This window comes from Acanthopagrus latus, chromosome 17, assembly GCF_904848185.1.
Source record: "Acanthopagrus latus isolate v.2019 chromosome 17, fAcaLat1.1, whole genome shotgun sequence".
Classification (NCBI taxonomy): Eukaryota; Metazoa; Chordata; class Actinopteri; order Spariformes; family Sparidae; genus Acanthopagrus; species Acanthopagrus latus.
Genome location: NC_051055.1, coordinates 26464086 through 26488531, shown reverse-complemented (window position 1 = coordinate 26488531; position 24446 = coordinate 26464086). Strand labels below are relative to the sequence as shown.

Genomic DNA, 24446 nt, shown 5'->3' with positions numbered 1-24446 from the left:
GCCAACCTGAACCAAATGCTGTGGGTTTTAAGGGCATCGGCAAGAGCTGGCAGGCTGTCGAGGCTTAAGTGCATCTATTTTTTACTCTGGTTTTAACCAATCTAAAAAAAAAAAATATGATTGATTAAATAGTTCCAGAAAAAACTCACAAAGGCACATTCTGAAAGAGTATAGAGTGCCTTTCACACGTTGAACTGCTAACGTAAAGAAAAGCCGGATTAAAAAATGAATTCCGTGTCTATGGCAATGTGATATAGAGCAGCATAATTAGCTGCTTCAGTGTTTCGAAGGCTGGTGATAAGAGTTCATTTAGCGTCTCGTGACAATGGGAGCGTTTTGCGTCAGTGTGAGCCGGAGTAGCAGTGTTATTGTGCAGGGTGACAGTTTATAAACCGTGTGAGTCAGTCTCTGGGAAAAGGGGGGAAAATCCGCCCCTGAAAAGTCAGGGCTTGTGTTCAGAGAGATTTGCTGAATCATCTGGCTGTCTTGCCTTTGGAACGGCGAATGAATACAAATGGTCTGCTACAGTGTTTGTGCTCGCCGTTTGATGGACACGGACACAGAGGGGGCCGCCCCCCCTCCCGAAAATGAGTGCGCCACTTTATGAAGCCGCATGTCCACTGGGTTGGATCAATAGACGGTCTGTCAGAGTCGTGCTCTCTTTGCCAAACTGCTTTATATGTATTGAATATTTCCCTGAGTTGCATATTTTAGCTCATGCAAACAGTGAGTCATTATCATACTGGAGAGCGTAGAGAGTTTGTTCTTGGAAAGATGTTGGAATTTACCCCCAAATCGGAAACACTTAACCAGGGTAAGTGAAAATGAGTCATCAGATAGCAGTATGAAAAAAAAATGACATTTGAATATATTTGTGTTGTGCAGTTTGGATTACAGGGACAGTAAATTTCATGAGATTCAAGAACTGCCCGAGGGTTTTATTTTGATAACATGGTCCGCCGAATATAAAATGATCAGATGCATACTACCACAGACATCCTATCCTGAAATCCCAGCAGAAACTTGCTGTTTGGTCTTGCTGGGACTTGTAAATAGCATCTTCAGTAGCGTGTTTGATAAGATTAGACCACACTGATCAGTCTTGAAAAGTGCTTCGGTACGTGGGTCAGTCAAACACTTTGGTCCAGATTCAAATATCTCAACAAGCTGGATGTGTTGCCACCAAGGACTTTGATTGTCTTTAAAGATTATCTGCACCACAATCATCAGGTTAGCATTTGTGGTTTTGAGTAACAGTTCATACATGGCGATCTGGCATGTAAACAAACATGAACATGGCAGGTTTTGCCTCAGATCAGGGAACTTTTCTTGGAGATCTCCAACACCTGTCGGCGAGTGGATAATCAGGGGTACAAGCTGATAGTATGAACACGGCATTATTCCTTTTTTTTCCCCCACTGTATGCACGACATTCAGGTCAGCTGATGTTGACTAAACACACATTTTGGAGTACCTTAATAACCAAATGTAAACAGGAGTGGAAGTTGTAGTCTATTCAGGTGGAAAAAAAGCCCATCAAGGCTTCACTGCAGATGTATTTTTTTGATGTTGTGAAAAATGTTACAAAACAACTTCATACACCGGAGCATCACAGCCTAAAAAACTCAGAATTGAAAGCAGTTGCAGTGAGATTGCGAGGGCAGAGCTTTACATTCCAGCATTCAAGGTCTTTCTGAGTTGAGACGAGCGAGTCGGGCGAACCGAGATACCAGGCCTCCTCCGGTGTTTGGGTGGGTGGTTACAGTCCGTCAGATGGAGCGATATCAAGTTTGTTAGAGAACAGCTAAAAAAGAAAGACTGACATTTCAGAGTGAACCCTCTCACCACCTGGCTGACAATCAGATCTCCTTCACTTCTTTCCCGAACGTGTTTGCTCACAGCTGGCATTTTGAGATAATACGGCGGGGCAGTCTTAACAACACCATGCATTAAGACTTTTATGCAAAGTGATATGTAAATGGGATGATTATATAACATGAAATGTCTCTCTGAGTGATATACCCCGTGGGCTGGTGTGATATAACGGACAGCTATATTATCATACCTTAACAACATGCACAAAGTGGAAAAATAGCGAGAGAAAGCAAAGCAAGACCGGCCTCGGTTTGAGTGACAGCTGGCCACCAGCTCAGCACACACGAGGGTCTTCGGCTCTCCAGCACCACAGCTCTTAGTCAGCTTCAGGTGTGGTAGTCAGCTTACACACACACACACACAGCTCTCTCGTCCATGGGGACTGCTTCTATCTGCCGTGTAACGATGAGAGGATTTAAAACCTCTGTGAAAGGTTCACACACCAAACGCTTCTTCTCGGCAAGGTGTTTGAAACAGATGATTTCAGACCAGTCAGCCTGTCTTCTCCAAGTGTTTGATATGTTTATGCTGCACACAAGTATCCATACATCTATATGGTATCCTCTATAGTAGGCTACGTATATCTATCATTAGGTTTCTATAAATATTCCAGAGTGTGTCTTAATTGCTTTAGCGCCGAGAGATGGTGACAGTTTTATCGCAAGACTCATTGATCCTCATGATATATCTCTGATCTTAAAGCTCAACAATCAGCGGAATGATGATGATCTACATCAGTGATTCCCCACCAGGGGTCCGTGTCATGGAGGGGCTAAAATTGCAGTTGCCAAGAAGCATGAAAGATTGTAAAGCAAAAAAAAAAAAAAAGTATATTTCTTGTCCCTATAAACTACCAGCTATGATTGGCTGACTGCACAGGAACGACCTGAGTCAGTCATAACACCTTTACACCACCTTACTGCAGAAAGTAATAAATAAAAGTTATGGATAGAACGGAAAAAAACAACAACATCCAATTCATGTCAAACCCCAGATCCTGCAATACTGCTGTTTTGTCAGCTCTTTTACTTCCTCCACTGCAGGAAAGCAACAATATCTCCCAATTCTGTGTTAGTATATTTTACACAGAACACCGAGGAGGAATTATAGTTATGATGATAATAAACCTTATCTATTTTCTTCCCTGTTCTGACGGCCCTCCTGCTAGGGTCAGGCTAGTTCACCAAACAATACACACAGAACAACTCAGCTAAACAAATGAGCTATGTTTAAGTGTATAATCAGGCCTTAAATCGTTAGAAAGCTTAGATTCTCATGATTCTATTCATGCAAACCATTTCAGAATAAAACTGCATCAACAAACAGGAGGAACAAGCAAAAAAAGAAGCATCATTTGAGCTTCTATGTCCACCCTAGAGCCTACAACAGCCAGTGAACAATCATGTATTCAACTGACCAACTCCCTCTTCTTTCTCTCCTGAGCCAATGATATTCCAGCCTCCAGATGATTAATGCATCACAGCCAGTGAGATTTCAAATCTAGCAGTATATACTTATTATCAGTTTTTAAAGCCCTAAACTTGGAAATCGTCCAAGTTTTCGTTTCTTTATGCATTTTGTTCATTTTATAGGCTGTTTCTCCACCTCAGCACTTGTTTTTGACTATTTGATATGCATGAAGTTAGTGTTAGTAACCAATAAAACACAGATGCTAAGATATGAACAGATTTGAAAAATAAGAAAAACAATAAATAGCATAAATTCAGGAAAAAACACACAATAAAAGTGAATCTTCAGGAGAGATTAAGAGGAAGCGTCTGAGTTTACCTGCCTGAGATCCTGAACCCTAACCCCATAAGGCGTTAGCAAATCACAGATATAGGCATGAGCTAGACACTTCAAGGCTTAAAAAACAAGCAGTAAATTCTTTAAATCAATTCTAAACCTCTCAGGTTACAAGTGAAGGACAACAAGCACTGATGTGAAGCTGTTGCTTCTCTTTGTACGTGTTAAAAGCCTGGCGGCAGCATTTTGTTTCAGCTGTAGTCTAAGGACGTTACGCCTGCTAATTCCAGGATAAAGTGCATTGCAGTGGGAATAAAGACGCAACATTCCCATCTGGAACCTGTGGGGAAAGGGGCTTCAGTGAAAGCAGAATGGATGAGAACTTAAGCAAACATCCAGGATCCCTATATCTTTTAAAAAAGAAAGTTTCGTAACAGTATCCAGAGTCCACGTTCACATCATCAGTCGTGTTGATTAACACTCTCGGGGTGTTGGAGAGCTTCAGACAAAGAGGTGGGGAATGACAGATCTTGATTGCAGTAATACTAATATGTATCTGAAAATGACCCTCCTCCGAGCTCAGCAGCCCACAGATCAGCTCGTCAGAAAATGCCAACAGAAATATTTACTGCAGCCGCTCAGTAATGCAGCAGTCACTTATAGATTTGTAGCTGTGTTTCTTTCCCCCCTCTCTGCTGTTGTGTTCCCCTACAGTGCACTGGCACTCCTTCCATTTCCCCATATTTTCTGGCAGCAGCTGTCTCCGCTATAAATTTAAAGTACACACAAATGCATCAGCAGGATCTCAGCCATAGAGGAAAGAAAATGTGGTGACAAATACGATTTCAGCAATTGGACAAGCGCCTTTAACATATTGTGTGCAGGAATTTTCAAAATGTCGTTAGTGACGAGTCCTATAAATTAGCTCAAGGATGAGGTCGTAATGCCACCGTTAATGGACGGCAGGTCTTGAGTTTATATGTACAGACACATTTCACTGTCTTACAGGTGCATTTAATATGTCTTAACCGCCCTGAAAAGCAATTTTCTCACTCAGCTCTCTTATTATCGTCTCTGGGGTTCCTGCCAGACTTGGAGCAATTTTTAGTTATTTCACATGAGGGATTTTCTGTAATTTTTGTTTCATCTGCACTTGTCTCACTGGGTCGCAGTGGACAGGGCTCATGTGGGGAAAGGTGAAATCACAGTATTTGAATATTGCATGTGTAGCAATATTTGAATTAGAAAAAAAAATCTGCTGACAGATGCTGTGGGACTGTTTGCCTACAGAAAGTTGCCAGCACCATTGATTAAATCTGATCAAGCCAAGAACTCCTGATAAAGCAGATTAGCCAAGCTTTTAATTGTTGAACAGTTAATAAATAATCTCTGTGTTTTTTTCCCCCCCAAAAAATGAACTTTGCTTGATTAGTTGTTACTTATTTAGATTAGTTATTTAGATATGAATATTTAAAGATACTAAGAAACACCAAGGTTTCATTACAGAGAACAGATCAGTACACTTAGCTCTGACGTGAGCACACAGTTGAGTTTCCCAACAGTTTTAACCAATATGGTGCTGCTGAAGATGGACTTTTAATAAGCATGGAGAAGAAGGATGTCATGCTAATGCACATAGATACCAAGCAAGGTGAGGACATCCAAACGTTAGATTTTAAAATCATATTTTTTCAAGTGCATGTCAAGGCACACAGAGCATTTTAAGCCCCATTTTATGTGTTTTTTTAAAAATCAGATTTGAACAGTGATTCTACACATGCAGTTTCTTTGTCCCATAAAATCACTCTGCTTCAGATATTGGCCTTGTCTTGTTTGCCAGAAATTGGCTGCCTTGTGGAAAGACTTGCCCTGAAGAATTTAAATCACCTGTTGCAGAGCCCTTCTGTCCTGAGTCTGAAGAAGGCATCTCAATCAGAAGGGATGCTTTCTATTGCTCCTCCGTAAAAGTTGGCGATATTAACCATGTCCCTTGTTTCATTTCTGTTGATATTAAAAACATCATGCTAAACTGGCAAAACTGCTAATTCACAACTTGTCTGATCGGCCTGACAGCTCGTGTTTCTTGCCATGTGGCACCTGTTGTGGAGATGTTTCTCAGCAGTTACTTTGGAGTTCAGTTTTTATCACAACTGAGAGACTCGGTGGCCAAAACTGCTAAAATAAGATCCAGGTTGTGATAAACCAGAGTTAGCCTTGAAATTTACGTGTCATTGTAGGCGGACCAAACACTGTAGTCTTCCAATTCTTGTTTTCAGTTTCACTTTCTGGTCTGCTGACAGTTTCTGTTTGACGTTTAGAAAAAAAAAACAAGTCTTAATGCCGTCATGTCTCCTTGAAGGCACGTTGTTGATGTAGACTTTCATCAAATCAGACACAGATAGACGTACGATCATTCCTGCACATATGCCACATCAAACTACATCAAGTCATTTGTCAAGTTCCCCTGAGGTGGCATTATGTAGATGTGGTACATCGGCGTATATTCCTTTGGGAAATAAACCGCTTCACACAGCTGGTTATTACGTTAAAACTCCCCCAGGACGTACACTAGTTAGCATCAAACACTCACCAGTATCACCTCTAGACAAGATGGCAGTCGTCTTCTCACTGCACTTTCCGTCTTTTTCAGTCTTGGCTGAGTGCATGTGCTCAGTCACACCCCGCCTCACTCTGAGCTGCACACATTCACACCTGGCAGATGCCCAGAACAGACAGTCCTTTACTACTGGGCACTTCACAGCTCTTCAGGCAGAGTTTTGGGGGTGAAGTGTTATGTTCAGGCTCATCTCAACAGTAGCTGCAGGTGGGAGTGCGTCTCATTCACGATTCTGTAATTTGCCCAGAGTTTACGAAGCTACCGAGCGAGCGCTAGGTTATTACAGGTGAGAGATCTAAGTGCAATGCATAACAAGTGTGTGAATAGGTCTCAAATATGTACATGCAGTATTGTAGAGCCTTTCAACTTATGCTGGATGTCACTCCACTTTGCATATTGACATTTCTGTTGCACATTAACATTTTGAATGGTGTCTCTTGTCAGGATATCTCTCTCTTTTAAAACATTAGCCCAATTACTACTACTACTGCAAACAATTCACAAACAAACAAATACCGCATGTTGCACATCTTTGCAACATGAGGTGAAGGTCTTAGCTGGTCCTAAATTATGAAACGAGTGATAATGAGAGCCTAAATTAGTGCTCTGAGATTAGAGAGCAAAACAAACATTTACTAAATCTGCTGCAAATTATGATAAGGGTTGCAAAATGTTGTGTCCTCACAGTTTTTAAGTTAAGCAGGTATTCACCAGGACTATAGCTGCAAATGAGGGGTTGCTTCTTTTGATCGAGTTCTGCTAAACAAGATGTGATGCTGGGCTGTTTTTGATGCGTCGTGCATGTCTGGATTGCAACGAGGTGCAAGAGAAAGTGATTTCTTCTGATGGACCTTAAATATTGATTGAGGAGAAAAAGACAGGGAGAGAACTGCGAGCATGTTTTCATAACACGGGAGAAGTGCTAGATACTGGCCAGATCGTCGACAGTTATCAGCTCAACAAAAAGATCAGTGATTGAATGAGTTGTGAGAATCAACTCTGCTGATAAACAGGTAAGAAAAAACACAACTAATACTGAGGTGGCATAACTCCACCAAAGGCCCAGCAGTCCCCTTCAATTCAATCAAGCTAAATAGATTCCAGCCCCATGAATGTGTCAACATCCATGCGTTATTCTCCGAGATATCCCCAAAATGTTGGGAAACTCAGTATCTCACACTGTTGAGAGTTAAATTCCTGGGTCTGTCCCTTTATCCAGACCTGCACCAAAAGTTTACAAGGGTCTTTTCGAGGCTGACACCCATCCTCTATCCAAGTTTTGTTGAAATCTGTTGACTAGTTTTTGTTTAATCCTGCAGACAATCCAACCAACCAACAGACGAACAAAACCTGGCACCATTATTAACATATCCTCCTCGGCAGAGTTAATTCTGTCCAATCTAACTGTCCTCTTGATACGGAGCTGAGAGCTGAACAGATGTTGAGGTATTCCACACGTTTCAAATGTGAAAAGTCTCTCCCAAGTCAAGATTTGTCCTCTGGGCATCATAGATGTTTGTACCATTTGTACCAATTTCACATAAATCCATCCAGTTGCTGTTGAGATATTTTAGTTAGGAACAAAGTGGTAAATCAGTCAACTATGTGACCAAGCCACAACACTAACATCGCTAAAAATGTCATGTTTGCATCCAAACATCGCTTTAAAGGTCCCCAACACACCGCCCGGACTCAAACCAACAGCCAGCTGCCTTTATCTGACCACGCAGTTGCTTCTCGTCTGACCCGTTCAGCATTGAAACAGACCGCCTCGACTACTGCCAACTACACAGCAGAGTGGACGTTCTGTGCTTGCGCAACATGCAATAAGCCTCCTTAACATCGGGTGGTGCTAGTCTCGTGCCAGTAATCCAAAATATGAAAACAGGAAATGACGGAACGGGGTGCAGACCATCGTCACTTCCGCCCCTCCCACACATCGCACTGATTCGCTAGCACACAACCAATCAGACTGCCAGCACTCTCAGACTTTGCAAGTTGAATCTGACCAGACACCGTCCGCGTGGTTCCAAAAGCTTCCAACACAGCTGAACACACCCAGCAGATTTGTTCCTGAACTCGTCCGAGTCTCCCCAAACGTTTCAGATGTCCAACATTTGGGCTGGTGTGTTCCTGACTTAAGTCTGGTGTTGTTCACATACCAGTGCCAGTATCAGAAAAAAGCCTCCACCACTGCCTGAAATTAAATATATTGATGAGAACACAAGTTTATGCACCAGTCCAGTACTTTATGGGAATTGCCAATTATCATACATGGCAAGCAACTTGTGTAACCTCATGCACATTCTGTATCACTGGTATAGTAGCATTGCCTGGTATCAGCTCATACACAAAGTTCAGGTGTTGGAATCGGTATGAAAAAGGAAAAAAAAGAAATGTTTCGGCACATCTCTATTTAAGTCTGCAGTTGATCAATGTGGTCCAGCATGAACACAGTTTGAGCTGAAAAGATCTGGAGACTCAAAATGTGACTTATTCATGTGTTTCAGTCCTCTGCCCTCTCCTGAGCTCCATACAAACCAACAGCCCTCCATGTACAAGCCCAAAGCGCTTTCCTAACCTTTAGCATCCTGCCAGCTCTCAGCAATGCATCAGCCACCCAGGTGTGAATCATGAAAAGCTGGCTAACGGCAGCAATATTAGCACCGGGGCGGTTCAATAAAGAAGACGTAGAGAGACACAAGAAAACCGAGGTGCTACAACCTTGACAGAGCTGCTGGCGAGTTTGCAATACATCCGCCTTGACAAAAGAGTAAAAATAGACTTCAGGAAGCAGTGGAAAAAGAAGTCAAGGACGAGATGGGCTGCAGGATGACAGCAGATACATACCGCTTCATGAATGGAGACGTCAGTGCCAGCTCTTTGACAGAGAGACACAGCGTAAAAGACGAAGCCTTACGTATTAATTCTGTCTGTTTTACTGCCAAGCAAGTCAGAAGTTTGAGGATAAACACTTACCTGCCAAGTTTAAGTGTTTCTCGTCCTTAATGGCCATCTCTTTTTCCCATTTGTTACTTTAATGGCACCGTAATGTGACATAAACTGTGCCATTTTTAAAGTCACCTTCCAAAACGCTCATCAGTTTGGAAGAATGATTATCTGAATGTTATGATTAGACATCGTAAACATCGATTATTTCCAACCTATATAGTAAAACATATCTAATCAGTGTTTGAAACATTAGCCTGTTCTCAACAGCAGGTCCAACGTTATTAATTAAATTATTTTTTTAATGACATTAAAAATTGTTGTCAGTCTGTCAACTAAGGAAAACTTTGTTGTTTTAATTACAATGCAATAAAGTGATGTAGATGAAATAATTACACGGCTCAAAGCTTCACCGAGGGATTCTGACGAGGGAGGGTTTTAAATTTAGTATGCTGTTGTTCGGAAGACAGACAATGACGGGGGAGGTTACTGGAATTCAAAGTAAAAGCACTGACACACACACACACACACACACACACACACACACACACACACACACACGTATCCTGTCAGCAGATTTTGAAACAGCTGAGGTTAGTTTAGAAAACTAAAGAAAACACAGGTAATTGGCTACAGACAAGATTTTCTTTCCATTTTTAAATCTTATCAGTTGTATTTATAAAAAGCCAAAATCACAATCTGTACAGTGAATGACATCCTCTGTCATTAGAACTCTTTTCCAGGAAGGAAAAACTTCCTAGAATAAAAAAAAAAGAGGAAGAAAACCTCAGGAAGAGCCACAGAGGAGGGATCTCTCACTCCCAGGACCTAAAGACATGCAATAGGTGCTGCATGTACAAAACAATCACACAGTATACAGATTAAATTGACAGAATATCAGATTGTATAAAATAGAAATGCAGAATGTGGATCCAGGACGACTGAGCAGCAGGCTGAGCCACACGACGTCCTTTCCACCATGGTGACCTGGAAGATAACTAGCAAAACAAAAAAAAAACAATCATAATATATAAAGATTTATTTGTTCGAGTCCTTCGTTTGACACAGTGACCTTACAGATGACGCTGCCACTTTTGCACAAAGGCTTCATGCAAGACTGCTCTCAATATGAGTGTAATAAGGTGGAAAATTAATTTGATACTCCTCATAATCGTGGTGAGCTCAGTGTTCATTATCATGAGAAGAAAGAAATAAGTTTTTACACAAATCTGGTGAGAGTTTAGTCAGTGTGAGTCGTAGACGAAGATTTTAGGTCTGAGTGATTCTAATCGAAGCCAGTTTGTTGTTAGTTGTTCGCATCAGGGTCCCATTTAGAGTAAAATAGATAATAAAGCAGAGGAGGATTTAGGGTGTGGCTGCCTTGCGATTGAGAAGTCACCTCTATGTTTCTCAGTCAGGAAATCCTCTCCAGCTCCGTCCTCTCGTCCGAGTTCAGTTACGTTTGGCTCCAGAAAACCAGGATGACAACTCGAGTGCTTCACGACAGTTCGTCCACAAACTAATGAGTGATGTCTTGGTGGGTTTACACACTTGATGGAGAGCGTCAACTTGATTTACCGAGTTGAGCTCAGCAGCACATTCGTGTCACTCCTCATAACTCACTGTTTTGTTTTTTTTTTAAGGTTATGAAGTGGTATGAAACCAGCAGAGAAATCTCTATTTCTAAACTAAAAAAACAGTTGAATTAACTGGATGTCAGTAAAACATCAACATTGTATTTGATGCCAGAAGATGAGTTGATTCCACCAGATTCCCATGTGATGGTTTCCCACTTTGAATAAGTTAAATTTGGTGGTTTACATGGAAATCTTTTTCATTTTTCAATTTTTGTCAGTTGTTTTGAAGTGATTTTGAGTTCAGTGAGTCTGAACTTGCCAAAGTTACTGGAAAACAAATCCAACACTCCCTGACAAGAGTGAAACAAGTGACTGGTGTTAACTCGTTAATTCTTTTCTCCCTCTTTTGTTGTTTGTTCGGTTTCTAACGCTCACTCCACATTTACACCGAGCCATATTATAAACTGTCGGAGTAAGACACTAATCAGTCGCATCACAAATCATGCCCTGCGGTGGTAGTAAATTTGGAAGTGATAATTTATGAATGGAAAAAGAAAAAAAAAAGGCGAGAGAGGGAAATTAAGAAAGCTGTATCATGTATTAGCTCAGCGAGAATTTTTCATGTTCCCCGCAGGCAAATCCACTTTCTCAAATGAATTATTCCGTGTCAAAACAGATGTTTGCAGCCTCGCGGGGACGGAGATGAACAGCTGGACATAGTAAAGGAAAGTTTACTTCTCTCCCCTGATGATTAGCCATGTATGACTACACATGCATGAATATCATTTGTGCTACTCTGGAAGGGCCGGTAGACTGGAATACAAACTGTGTAGCATAACTCTTCTTCTGCTGTATATATATTTCTCCCACAGTGTGGCTGAAAGCATTTTAAAGAATGCAAATAACCATGAGAGAATTCCCTCCCCAAAATAGCGTCATTTATCTCAACAGTCTTGCATTACTTTCATGTGTCTGAACTTTGCTGCAACTGTGCAATTTGAATTCACGACGTATTCATCAGACTCCTTACACGTGGATCGTGATCATGCCAGGTCAGAAAAAGGTTGCTCATCGCCTGTCGCATCTCTTTAGGAAGCACAAAATGCTGCTGGTAGCACCTTTATAAACTGATCACCTCGGTCCTTCTGTGAACTGAACTATCCATGTGAGGTATTTTACCAAAGTATCAGAGATCAGAAAAGGAGGCGGCTGCTCGGTAACACCTGGCTTCTGCTGCCCTGTAGTCAGTTGCCTAACTCTGCATAATGAGCGGAGCAGCCGCGGGTCAGTAGCAGGGCAACCTGCCAGAGGAGTCGAATGCTTAATTTCGAAGAAGACAAATGCAGTGTGGTGCTGAAGGAGGCTGCGCCAAGAAAGTTGTGTTATATATTGTTTACACCTGGCATTAACAGAAGTCTCCACACGCAGCTCACGGATCTCGGATTCCCAACTCTATCTGCAAATGAACACGCACATGATTTCTGTTCGCGTTCACTCTTTCGGCTCCACTCTTCAGGGTGGCGTTTAAACTGGACCTGAGCCAGTGATCCAAACAGACTCAGTGAGACTCAGAGTCTTCTTTCTGAATCTCCGTAAAACTTTCAATTGTTCTCCTTAATGCACACACGCTTTTTTTTTCCCCTCTCTCCCTGTATGCCTTCGCTCTGTTGACTTTCTGTTGTCAGCAGTATCTTTTATAAACTCGCTCCACAAAAAAAAACAACAAAAAAAAAAACGCTCCTGACATTTTGGATTGTTCTTTTTTTTTTTTTTCAATTTATGTTTTTCGCATCAGCAGGTGAGCCGCGTGTGGAGGAGGCTTGTCGTTAATTACGAACCCTATCGAAGCGATCAAACCCAACGCGGAACAGAAACACGTTGCAATCACCACTTACAAGCTTTTTACGAAACAACAGCATAAGTAGGCTCTACATTAGATAGGAGAGGTTGCATGATGTAAAACCAGAGAGCGTCTGTCTGTCTGTCTGTCTGTCTGTCTGTCTGTGTCTCTCTGCAAGAACATGTACATAACTAAACCGGAGCTGCAGAGTCGAGGGCAGATCGTCCACTAGATAATCGATCACGGGTGGAGTCGCTTACTGAAGCAAATAAAAGAACAGATTTGCAAAATGTTTGAACAGGTCGGCGAGTACACTTGGAGAACGCTGGCACCCTCATGCGTCTTGGGTCCCTTCACACCGGTACTTAACGCTGTCCACTCGCATGTTAGTGCCAGCTGTAAACACGGCCTCGCGTCTCTCTGCCAGCTTGTTAAGATGAGACGGCACCACAGGAGGTGGATCTGCCCCTCTTTCATTTTTTCATTTTCTTCAGATTGTTGGGGAAAAACAAAGTCGTGTATCGTTAAAAGAGAAAGTGTTAGCGGGCTCTGCACGATTGCAGTAAATAAAATGAGGAATGAATACCATCTCGAGCTCGCAATCCAGATCAGAAGAAGACAGATGTTTGGGGGGGTTTTTTGACTTCATCTCAAACCAAACAACAGTGTGAAGCTCGCGTTTATCCTTTGATTGGTTTAAAGATATATTTATCACATCACAAAGAATTTACTGCGAGAGAAATGAAGCTCCTTTTGCAAGTGGCGTTTCTTTGTGTTCGGTAAAAACAATAAATTAAGACTAAGAAAACTCTGTGGAGTAGACTCGAGACTGTATCTGTGCACAGCATCGCACATTAATCCAATCGTATCTCAATGACGAATATCTCACAATCTCCTCATCCCTTTGCACTTACTGGTGTGTGATATTAGTCTGCATCTTCCTTTCACTCTTTTCCCTGGTGATCTGTGTGTAAGTGTGTGTGTGTGTGTTGTACCATTAGGCTTTCTAGTTTGTACTCAACGGCCTTTCTAATTGAATATCTTCTCACAGCAGTGCAATGCAGCTTGGGCAGAGAGAGAGAGAGAGAGAGGGAGGGAGGGAGGGAGGGAAGGAGGGGCTGGTGGAAGAAGAAAAGGAGAAATTAGAGAGTGACGATCGTGAGACAGAAAGTAAGAGAGGGAGAGAGAGGAGGGCGGTGTTGTCAGGCCAACACCAGCTCTGTGTCTCGTTGTCACCTCGAGGCTCTGTGCTGTTCTGTGCTGATGCACACAGTCTTCTTCAGCCTTGAGTAAGATGTGGTGCTGTGTGTGTTTAGTGCAGTGCTCATTTCTGCAAGCGACAGTTTTGATATTAAAAAGTTTTTTTTCCATATGCATCACTTGGCTTCGTCAGTCTTCTGTGGCGTCAGTCAAACCCCCCCCCGATCTGTGACCTGCACTGTGCATGCAGCGCGGCATTCCTACAAGTGGTTCTTTCTGCAGTAACATGTACGCGTGTAGGTGGATGTGACAAAGCCGGCAATATGTTCATGTTGTCGTGCAGGTTTAACATATGTCGGTGCTCAGAAGCTGCGTGTCTGCGCGTGTCTCTCTTTTTAGGAAATAGCGAATCCGAGAATGTTTTGTTTGCACTTCACACCTCGTGATGAGCGTTTCTTTGCAGCTTCGCTCGGAGGGAACAAACTTCATACGGATCTCGGTGTCCTTGCACTTTGAAAAAATGCTGTGTGGTTGATGTAACGTGAGTTAGGATGCACAGGTCCTGATTTTGCCATCTGTTCGCCCGTGGAATTCCAGACTTGACATGATGTTTTGAAGAAATAATTCATCTCTGGAGTTATTCTCAGCTTGGCTAAGAGTTTGAAGTCATCAAGTTTTTCTCCTTTTTGCCCAAATCCATCCTTGTGCCCTCCATTAACTCTGACTTAATATCTTAGCAACGCAGTATAATTCAAGAAAAAAGTAAGATGAATAACACTTAAGCCAAGGATTCATCAAGGATAGTTCAGCTCTACTGCGAAAGCAGCACATTACTCCAGACTGCACAGCTCTGAATCTGAAATGATGATTTCTCCCCGGCCGTCCATGTCAGAGTGCAGGAGTACATCATTTCCTTCGAGGAGAACGCTCTCTCCTCGACGACTTGGAGAGTTTGCTTCCCACAAGGACGTACCTGAGCAGCGACTTGGCATCGTTGAATCTGATAGTCACCTCCTCAAATCCTTCCACATCTCCTGGCACAGCAGTAGTTGGCGAGGCACCGATGATTCACAAATGACTTTGCAATAACCGGATAGCTGAAAACAAGAGCTGCAGAGATGTGATTGTGTGGGTGGTCGATGCACCATTGGCAGGTGGCAGTATTTTAAAGGTTAAAAATGTGGGCTTTTATTTGGAAATGGTCTGATTTGAATCTGCAAAATGGCAGTGGAGAAAATATGAAATTCAGGTCTAAATAATGAAAAACAGTGACTATTGTTGATGTGATCCTGAGGACGGCTAAAACCTGTCCAGAACCGTTGACATTGGAGCAGTGTGTTGCTGGAAAATGGCACGTTTCTAATTATAATCAGCCGGTGTGACTCTGATTACCAAAGAGTTCCTATTCTTAAACATTTCTACAGAATTGTCTTCTGTAAAACACCCAGTAAAAAACATTCACCTAATTCTGTTGCGCTCATTTGGTGTTGTACTACTTAAACACTTTGCAGTGGTTACTAATTTATTAAGGGACAGAAACTCACACTTTTGCATGAGTTTCTATCTCTTACACTTGCACTTGCCAAACACAACCATTTACCATTAACTGAAAGACAGGAAATAGCATGGCAGTCACTGTTGGATTGTTAAAATCTTGAATCCTGGTCTGTTGTTGTTGCAGCTTCAAAACGGGATGATAAAAAAAAAATGCTCCTCTGTCAGTCAAGAGCCTGTCAGGGACACCACTAAGAGTTATTTGTTATTTGTGCCAATCAATCCAGTAGATGTTGAGATATTTCACAGGATAAGAACAAAACAAAAAAAAAAACGTTTAACCTGCTGGTGGAGCTGGAAGAAAAATCAAGGGATCACGAAGAGTAATTAGGACTGATCGACTGGACACAGAGGATATGATGTCTGCATCAGATTTCATGGCAATCCAATAGTTGTCCGTCCCCACCAAAGTGGATGGCCGACCAGCCGACAGACTGCCATCACCGTCCCTGGATCCTTCCTAGCGTAGCCACGAACGTCTAACATTTTCTCTTAATGCCACAAGCTAGTAGTATGACTGAGCCCCGAGCTCTTGGCATTAAAAACTTGATATCACCCTGATGGACACACAGCTCAGCGGATACGCCCGTGGGTCATGTATTGATGTTTGTGTGCGATGCCTGGTTTGGGCTGGTCTATTTTTAACACTCTCACGCTACAGCTACACTTAAAAGTGTGTCTGAAAACAGTGAAGCAGGCAACGCAGCAACAGAATCTTGATTCATATTTCATCAGCGTTTCATAATGTGACAGGTCAATCTTATTGTCGTGAGCGCGGTGCGTAGCGCTGGACGGAACCATTTTGCATAAAGAAGATGTCGAGTCGTGATTATGTAAATTCAGATACGGCGACCGGTCCGTCAGCTCGCCGTGGATCTCGGATCTCCTGCTCTTCAAAGAAAATACTTTGCACTTTGATGACGGCTCAGGTCCCCCCTGCAGCCAGCAGCTCCATCTTTAGTCCCTGTTAGAACAGCAACAAGTGCCCTTGACTCCGGCGTGCTGTAGTTTGGGCAGCCACGATGGAGCGTGCGCTGAATACACTGTCCGAATTACATTTGTTTATATCCTCCAAGCTGTTCTATGATATTTTTTCAAAACCAAGACATTTATTATGAATGCTGTCCGACTCTGATTGCAGCCTAATCGATCAGGGTGACCCTGCCGGCCCTGATGGAGGTTAAAAAGAGAATAAATATATACCCACGCTCACATGCTGGCTCCATCCCAGCCTGGCATCCTCTTCGCCTCGTCGTCATCCTGCCTTGGCATTAGGCCCAGCCAGGTGGCGGTGTGCTCGTGTCTAGTCCTGTCCTCCTTGTTCAGCCATCCATCATCCCGTCACATAATACAAGACTTTCTCTGTGGCACTTCTTACAATGCAATACTCGGCCTCCTCCCATCTCTCCATTTTCCTCCTCCAGCTCTTCAGGGGTCTGGCTGTCACAGTGTGTTTCCTGTTACAACTCTTCTGATTCCTTCCCTCCGCTGTCAGCCCAAACCTGCTGTTATCTATCCGTCCGAAACACGGAGGCAGACACAAGCTGGTGTCTGCTCGGCAGTTGTTCGGCTGAGGTTGGAGCTGATGGCACTTGGTCAAGTTGGGACTGATTGGGTGGAGATGGTGGGAGGTGGGGGGTGTCGAGTAGAAATGGAAGTGTAAGAGCATTTCCATCACGCATCGTAACTCCCTGGGAGTTAGTAGATGGCTAATGAGGTTTGAGAGAACATGTCAAAAACAAATTACCGCATTTATTATGAATAATGCTCTTTTTTTTCTTGTATCTGCAGCCACATTTTTTCTTTTTAGTAATCAAATGCGCAAAATAGTCTCACAAGGGAAAATAAAAAAATCAGCCTTTAGCATCGTGGCAGTCATTAATATGTGTTTTCATCACGTAAGGATGACTTTGTTTCAGGAGCAAAGAGCAAAAAGGGTTACAACAGATCATCTGTCCTCAGGAATCTCTCACCGAGACAACAGAACTCTTATAATGCAACAAATGTCGTGATGTTTTTTTCCATTTAAATACAAAAAAGAGGACGTAGTTGTGGAAAAAGGTGTGTTTTAGATGATTTCCAGTGGTTTAAAAGGTGTGCAGCTTTCATGGCAAAGAAGTAAGCACCCTGTTGCTCTCACATCTAGATTTCTATTATCAGTATAACATAATGATAAACCTTCAAACATAAGCATAATAAAGCATAAAACTTAATTGAATGTCAGGATTGGGTGCTTACGGTTTTAATAGAGTTACAAAGCAGTATTTTCTTTCACTTTCACGTTTTCTTCTGATGATATCCTCGTTGGCCTTTCACATAAAAAAAACACTGGAGTCTCAAGAGATTCACGACCAGAAGTTTTAACTATTCCAACTCTGCTTAAAGAAGATGTGTTTGGTTCCTGGCAGATTATTTTTAAGCCCTGTGGTGCCCGTGTGCCTCGATCATCATTGCTAAGGCTTTAATAAACATCAAAAGTCTGAAGGCTAAAGCTCAGCCGATTAGATGTTTCTTACCAGAATGCTCCTCTGGGGTCTCTGACGTCTTTTCTTTTAAAGATGAGGTGAACATTTTAAGAAAAACAATTTGAGTTTTGGGATCTGTAACGTGAAGCGACTCCACTGGTTCCAAAAAGTGGTCCGATTGTATGTAAGCTCATGCGAAGCTGACCCTGCTTCACAGTTGATCTATTACGTCAGTTTCCTAAAGAGTTTATGGTCTCAATCACAAGTTTCTAAATTATGGTCCCATTTAGACCAAAACAGGTTGATAAATGAGGGTTTGCATTTGAGCAACAACGTCGTGTTTTCAGTTTCTCAGCAGAGCCCGACTGATATTTTTTGCAGTTTGCAGTTTTAGTCATATCCCAGTTCATTACCTCATGATATCGGCATCGGCCCCCGAAGAGTTCTCAGTCCGATCCAGTCCGGATATCATCCCAAGCTCCACCCTCTTGACCAAATTTGGTCACTTCTGGTTCCAAGAAACAAAGAAGGCGACGGCTGTAAAACCAAAATCGAGGCTTCAGATCAGAACTGAGACGACTGATACCACTTTCATACTGTACTGTATGGTGAATATAAAACTCTCGCCAGTAGCCAGATATCTAAGTTTAGCATTAATGTAAGAAACGGTGAAAAACAAATAAGATTAAATGTATTTATTAGTAAGTCTTCGAGGTGCTGGTAGGCAGGTTTTGCCAGGCTAGCTTGTCTCCTCGATTATTTATGCCATAATTTTGTTTTTCTTATCTAACTCTTGGCAAGAAACAAAAAAACAAGCCCGTTTCCTAGAAAGTTCTTATGTTGTGCCTCTGACTTTACATCTAAGAATAGATACTGTAAATGTTTTCTAGCACAGTCGCTCATCATTTACTCTGGTGATTCATGCCCATCCAAGCACAAAAGGTGCTTTAACGGGCAGTCCACACATTGTCTGCAACAAATTTTAGGTTCCTGGATGTATACAATTCCTTCTAATTTGCAGCCCTGACGCTTTGGTAGGATGAGTGTTACTCATGCAGTGTTTGCTGCTTTCCTGACAATCCTCCTTGCAGCGTCTTACCATGCGAACAGCAGTAAAACATGACTGGATTAATGCTGATGGGACAGGTTGGCTGCCTGACTTGCTTACATATGGATTACATGTGTAGGAACGGCGTGCATGTACAGGAGCTGCACAAGCTTCCAAATTCAATGTTGGTTTTAGGCAGATTGTACATGCAGCAAACTGAGAAGTGCTGGAAAAGGAGTGAGTGTGTGTCTGTGTGTATGTGTGTGTGTATGTGTGTGAGAAGGCTGCAGAGACACGTAGCAACGCCGCGTAAGAAGAAGAAGAAGACGAAGAAGAAGAAGAAAAGGCGACAGATGAGAGGAGAGGACAGAGGGAACAGGCAGAGGAGAGGAAAAGATTACTACCATAGTGCATCAGGCTTAGCTTCCCATCCTTAATGGTAACCATGGAAATAATTATAGAGCAGACAGACAGGCTGTGTTGGAGAAAGAGAGGGAGAGTGAGAGAAAGAGGGAGGCAGAGGGAAAAAAAAAAAGACAACAGGAGAGGAGGAGAGAAAGGAAACCATGGGGGGTAAAGTAGCTGAAATGTTTGTTGGAATCCCCCAAAAAACCCCATCGCTGCAGTCTGTGATGATCGGGAAGTATTGGGAGATGGCACGAGCGGGAACGTGGCGGAAGTTAAAACCCACGTAATGTCAGTTTTAACCACCTTCTCAATGAATAAGAGTTGATCAAATCTCCGGCCTGATATAAGTCTCTTCTTTGATATGCAACGACACAGAGATACATACGGTGTGTGTTTCTGTGTGTTCATGGATGAAGATTTCCACCACTTGCACGGAGGTCACGCCGTTTCTTTTGCATCCACCTTCACGTCTCACCAGCGACAGACAAAACAGGACTCTGGCGCGGTGAGTACAGCCACATTACAGTGTCATCATACAAACGATGGTTTTAAAAAAAAAAAGTTCGCTTCGAACCCACGGTTGTCATGGAAACAGATCTAAGATACCCTTTACCCCTTTCTGGAAGTGCTGATTGCTTATCATTGCTGGGAAAAAAAGCCCAATCAATGGTCACGTCCTTAAGACTGAAATTGTAGAGAATCAGGCGTTTGGTTGATTTATGTAAATTGAATTGTGCTGCCCGGCTGGTTGTTATATGGATTTCTGAGCAGTACCTATATACTTCAGAGGCATGGAGAGGCATGTCAGCTGGTGGGGAAAAATTATCAGGAGTCATGCGAAGCTCGGGTGTAAGAAATTAGCAGCCTGGTTTTTAATTTTGATCGGTCATGGTTGCGCCCCCCCCCGTGGGTGTTTAACGCTGTGCACGGGCAGGCGGTAACACACACTGCTCAGCTCTGCGGACGTATATTGTGTGAGTAATAACATGCTCGCATGCTTCCCACACATTTGCCCCTGGCTTTGAACTCCACACTGCTGCTGCTGCTGCTGTGTGTGTGTGTGTGTGTGTGTCAGCAGAAGGTGAAAAGGGAAATGGAGAGGGGTTGAAGAGAGGAAGAAAGAGAGGATAAAAAGTGATCAAGGCTTCTTGCAGGGCTTAAAATTACTCCAGGTCCCAGCAGGGATCCAGCCAGCCCCACCCCTCCTAAACATCCCCCTCTCTCTCTCTCTCTCTCTCTCTCTCTCTCTCTCTCTCTCTCTCTCTCTCTCTCTCATACACACTACTGGAAATGGAAAGAGTGAGAGAGGGAGAGGGAGAAGGAGGGAGAGAGGGAGCTAGAGAGGGAGACTGAAGCGCAGGACATCAGTGTGCTGCTGCTCCCTCCCCAAACTGTGCTGCTGTCCACCTGAGCAGGATTATCTGCGTCCAGGCAGCGGACAGGAGACGCCACCGCGTCCTGCGCTTTGCCGAGCGGATTACTTGTGGATGAACCGAAGGAAGACGAGGGACTAAGTTGCCATTATCGCCTCGTTTTTTCTTTCTTTTTTTAATTTTTCTTCTTGTGTGTTGCGCTGCCTGTCAGCTGCTGGCACACGCTCAGATTTTAGGCACTGCAGTTCTTAGACTACTTTATTCTGTGGCGTTCGCTTGTTTCTTGGCCACCAGCTCACTTCGTGTGTCTCTTTCTCTTCCCACATCGCTCTGTGGTTTGGTTTTTTGTTTTTTTGTCCACATCTCACCGCCTGCATTGGAAATTAAAGCTTCCGTTTTTAATTCTTCTTGCCTGCTCGCTGGCTGCCCCGTTGGAGGGGTCCGATCAGGATAAAAAAAAAAAAAAAAAAAAAGGCGCAGCAGCGGAGCGCGTCTCCTCCGCCTGTACGTTGGCGCACATACAGAGAGAGGCGGACGTATTGCGCACCGCACCGCACCGCACCGCACCGCTCCTTCACGCACACATGGGCACGGATACGCGCGCTCACACGCACGTGCGCACACACGAACGCACATCCAGGCACGCAGCTGTTTTCCCTCTGCGTGCACACCTTTGATTGCCATTAAATCAGCAGTTTTTCCTCCTGAGTCCACAGCAGAGACGCGGTTTTGTTTTGTTTTTTACCTTTTCATCCCCAATCCATCCCGGGCAAGTTCGTTTTTGACATGCACAAGGCGGACACCCACTAAGGAAACCATCGCAGAAAACATTCCCATCTAAAAGATGAGAGAAATTGGCCTCAGCGGATCTTCCGTCGGTCACCGGAATTGCGAGTGCAGGGTCGGGGCGGAGGGCACCGGGGAGAGAGGACAGGGAGAGGCCGGGGAGGAGGAGCTCTCAGCCGGACTGCCCGCCACGGAACAGCCGCTGCTGCCGGTGCTCGAGAAGCAGGCTGCTGCTGCCGGGGGGAGGCGGGGGGAGGATGAACAGTGCCTCAGTGTGAAATTATAACACTCAGCTGGCTTTGGGAGTGTTTGTTTTTCTGTCGTTTTACCTCTCACTAATTAGTCTGAGGATGCGAGATAACGAACAGTGGCCTACTTAATAACTGTCATCTGTACTCTGATCAACGTGGCACTTTTGGGTCACCTTAAAGGTAAATTCAGCACTCTGGAGAAGTGAAGGTCTGCGAGTTTTTACCTGTGCAGTAAGGACGTCCTCCCACTTTTACAGGCCACTTGCACCACTTTAACTTTTGTGTAATGGTTCCCCTTTTTTTCTTTTTTCTTGATAGCTTAAGGTGTTTGTAGTTGATAAGTCAGATTTACCCGAGAGAAAACTCCTAATAATATACCTGTAATCTTTATATAGGGACTTCTAGTGTGTCTGTGGTGCTCAGTAGTGAGTTTATGGTCACCATATTGCACTTGATGGTATTTTTTATGTCTTAAATATTGCTAGGCTATGATATTTCTTTAGAATTAATATATATATATAGTTTTCTGTGATATTTGTAAAGCATTGTACTTTAAATTTATTATAAGACCACTATAGTTCTTTTTTCTAGTATACCTGAGGAATTCACTGAGGGAGCCCTGTTTCCAGGTGCCTTGGCGGTGGAGTCTAGAGATTTATCATTTATTCATATAGCTATTTGTCTATGAAATATTTAAAGGTCAAGGATTGATTTAAGGGCCACCATTCATCCATTTGCAATATGGAAGGGTTTAGCTGCATCGGGCTTTTGTAATGGAATCGATTTGACTGGCTTTGCATTAGTTTGAGTCCTCTTGATTCCCCCCCCTTTTTTTTCCCAGGCTAATTTGAGCGCCGACTATCCGAGCAATACTTCTCTGTCTGGAACTCGAACACGGCCTTATAAAAACCCTCCAGAGGATGGTCACCTGCTAATCAGACAGTCAGACAGACACACGTGTGTCATGACACTTGTTGGCAGGTGCCGTTTGCAGATACACCAACACGCTCAGTTATTTATAGACGCTCATATCACTGTGTGCTTTTGGAGTATCGATTCAGATCCAGTGTCGATGCTCGGTGGAATGTAACGCAAAACTACGGAGCTGCTGCTGTTTCAGACAGACACCGAGACTCAGTGGAATACAGGCCGAAGTTCAGTGAATGCATCTCCAGTATTAGCTGGCACTGGCTTACTGTGGGGGTCACATAGACTGGAAGCCCAGAGACATTGTCTCTAGAAGTCAGGACACAAAGCACAACAAGCCCCACCTGATCTAGGTAGGACATGTTCGCCTTCTTATTTGACGTTTGTTCCTCAAAAATGAATCGTTTTTTTAATGGTTTTCTTTGTCCAGAATAAACATGAAATGCAGAAGATGTTAACTTGGTGCAGACTGTGCTTCTGAAACTGAAAATAGATTGCAATGACGTTAATAATGTTTAGCAGTGAGTGTACCTTCCATACCAGCAGTTGTGTTTTCTGAGTGGGCGTATCAATTTCACCAGCGTCTGCCATCTGATTTTTAAGATACAATCTGAGATTATTAACTTTACATAAAAACCAGAGTCTGAGTACGTGCAGGCTGTGGATATGCTGCCAATTTTCACCATTTGCACCCGTCTCTTGTCCAATGACATCACTTTTCTCTGTGTCTTTCTGTGGTCTTGTTCTGAAGCTCAGGAGCACAAATAGTCCTGCGCTTCCCATCGCCCGTCTCCTCCCTCACATGCTCTGTAATATTCAACCAAAAAAAAAATCTCTGCATAAAACAGTATTCATGTTGCTTTTATCGAGCTGGACGGTCCAGCTGCATTTGCTGAGCGTTCAATAATCTCTCCCAGAGCGAAAAGCTAAAAAAAAAAAAAAAAAAGACTTGTACAGTAAATAATGTACTCTGACAAGCAACCAGCCCGGTGGATCAGATCAGACTTGGCTTTCTTCTCTTTGCTGTAAAAATCAAATAATTCCCAACGTGAAACGGTAGCTTGATCCAAAATTAGCTGTCTCTTTTTCTTCGCAGTGAGGCTGCAGTAGGTGCATTTTGCAGAAAGAAGCAGAAAGACACTCGCTCGCTCTCCCCTCCCGTCACCTCCCACTGAGGCAAAAGACAGTCAGCAGACAGTTGACTGACAGCTCAGAATGAAGCTCTCCTCGTTTACCTCCGATGCCCGAGACACAACATTAGCGGCAAATGAAATGGCACCGTCAATATTACCAGGATTGTGTGACATTATCACGCTCGTTTCTCTTAACCCAGCGTGAGAATTACTTTTTTGCCTGATTCAAACAAAATGCCAACTTGCCGGGGACAGATTTGTGCCCGTGACATCATGCAAAGTACTGCAAAGAAGAAAAAAAAACCAGAGAGGGCAGAGAAATCATTTGTTTTCCACCAGCAGCTTGCAGATTCTGAGATACTAAAAAACATTTTTTTTTTTTTCGCTCTCTCTCAGGCATCTCAGCTCTGAGAATACAAAGGACTGTCCAGAATCTTGGTCTTCTGCCAACTTGGCTCCTCCTGCTCATGTAGAGTAGAAAAACTTGTGATCAGCAGTCAAAATGTCTCATGATCAGGCTGTTGGCTGGTGCATCTCTCTCGCAGCGTGTGTGTGTGTGTAGTTTTTTTAGTTTTCTCTTAGAGTAACTGATATTTGAAGGTTGCATCATTTCACTGTACATTTGAGTAAACTACTGGTAGCATTTTGGGTTTTTTTTTTACTTTAAGCTGTTGTGTAACGTCAAGAGGATTTGACT

General features: G+C 43.2%; 1 protein-coding gene across 11 annotated transcripts in view; it reads left to right on the top strand.

The window, feature by feature from the left end:
* Positions 1-24446, top strand: part of syngap1b (synaptic Ras GTPase activating protein 1b) — a 158481-nt gene that overhangs the window by 66888 nt on the left and 67147 nt on the right. The window contains exons 1-2 of one of the 11 annotated variants that reach the window (XM_037074031.1): positions 20587-21869; positions 22531-22969. The exons of 9 other annotated variants lie outside the window; for them this stretch is intronic. The gene's annotated coding sequence lies outside the window, so the exon portion shown is untranslated. Of the gene's footprint in view, positions 1-20586; positions 22970-24446 lie in introns of those variants that run through there. One more of the 11 variants, XM_037074030.1, reaches the window with a different exon arrangement.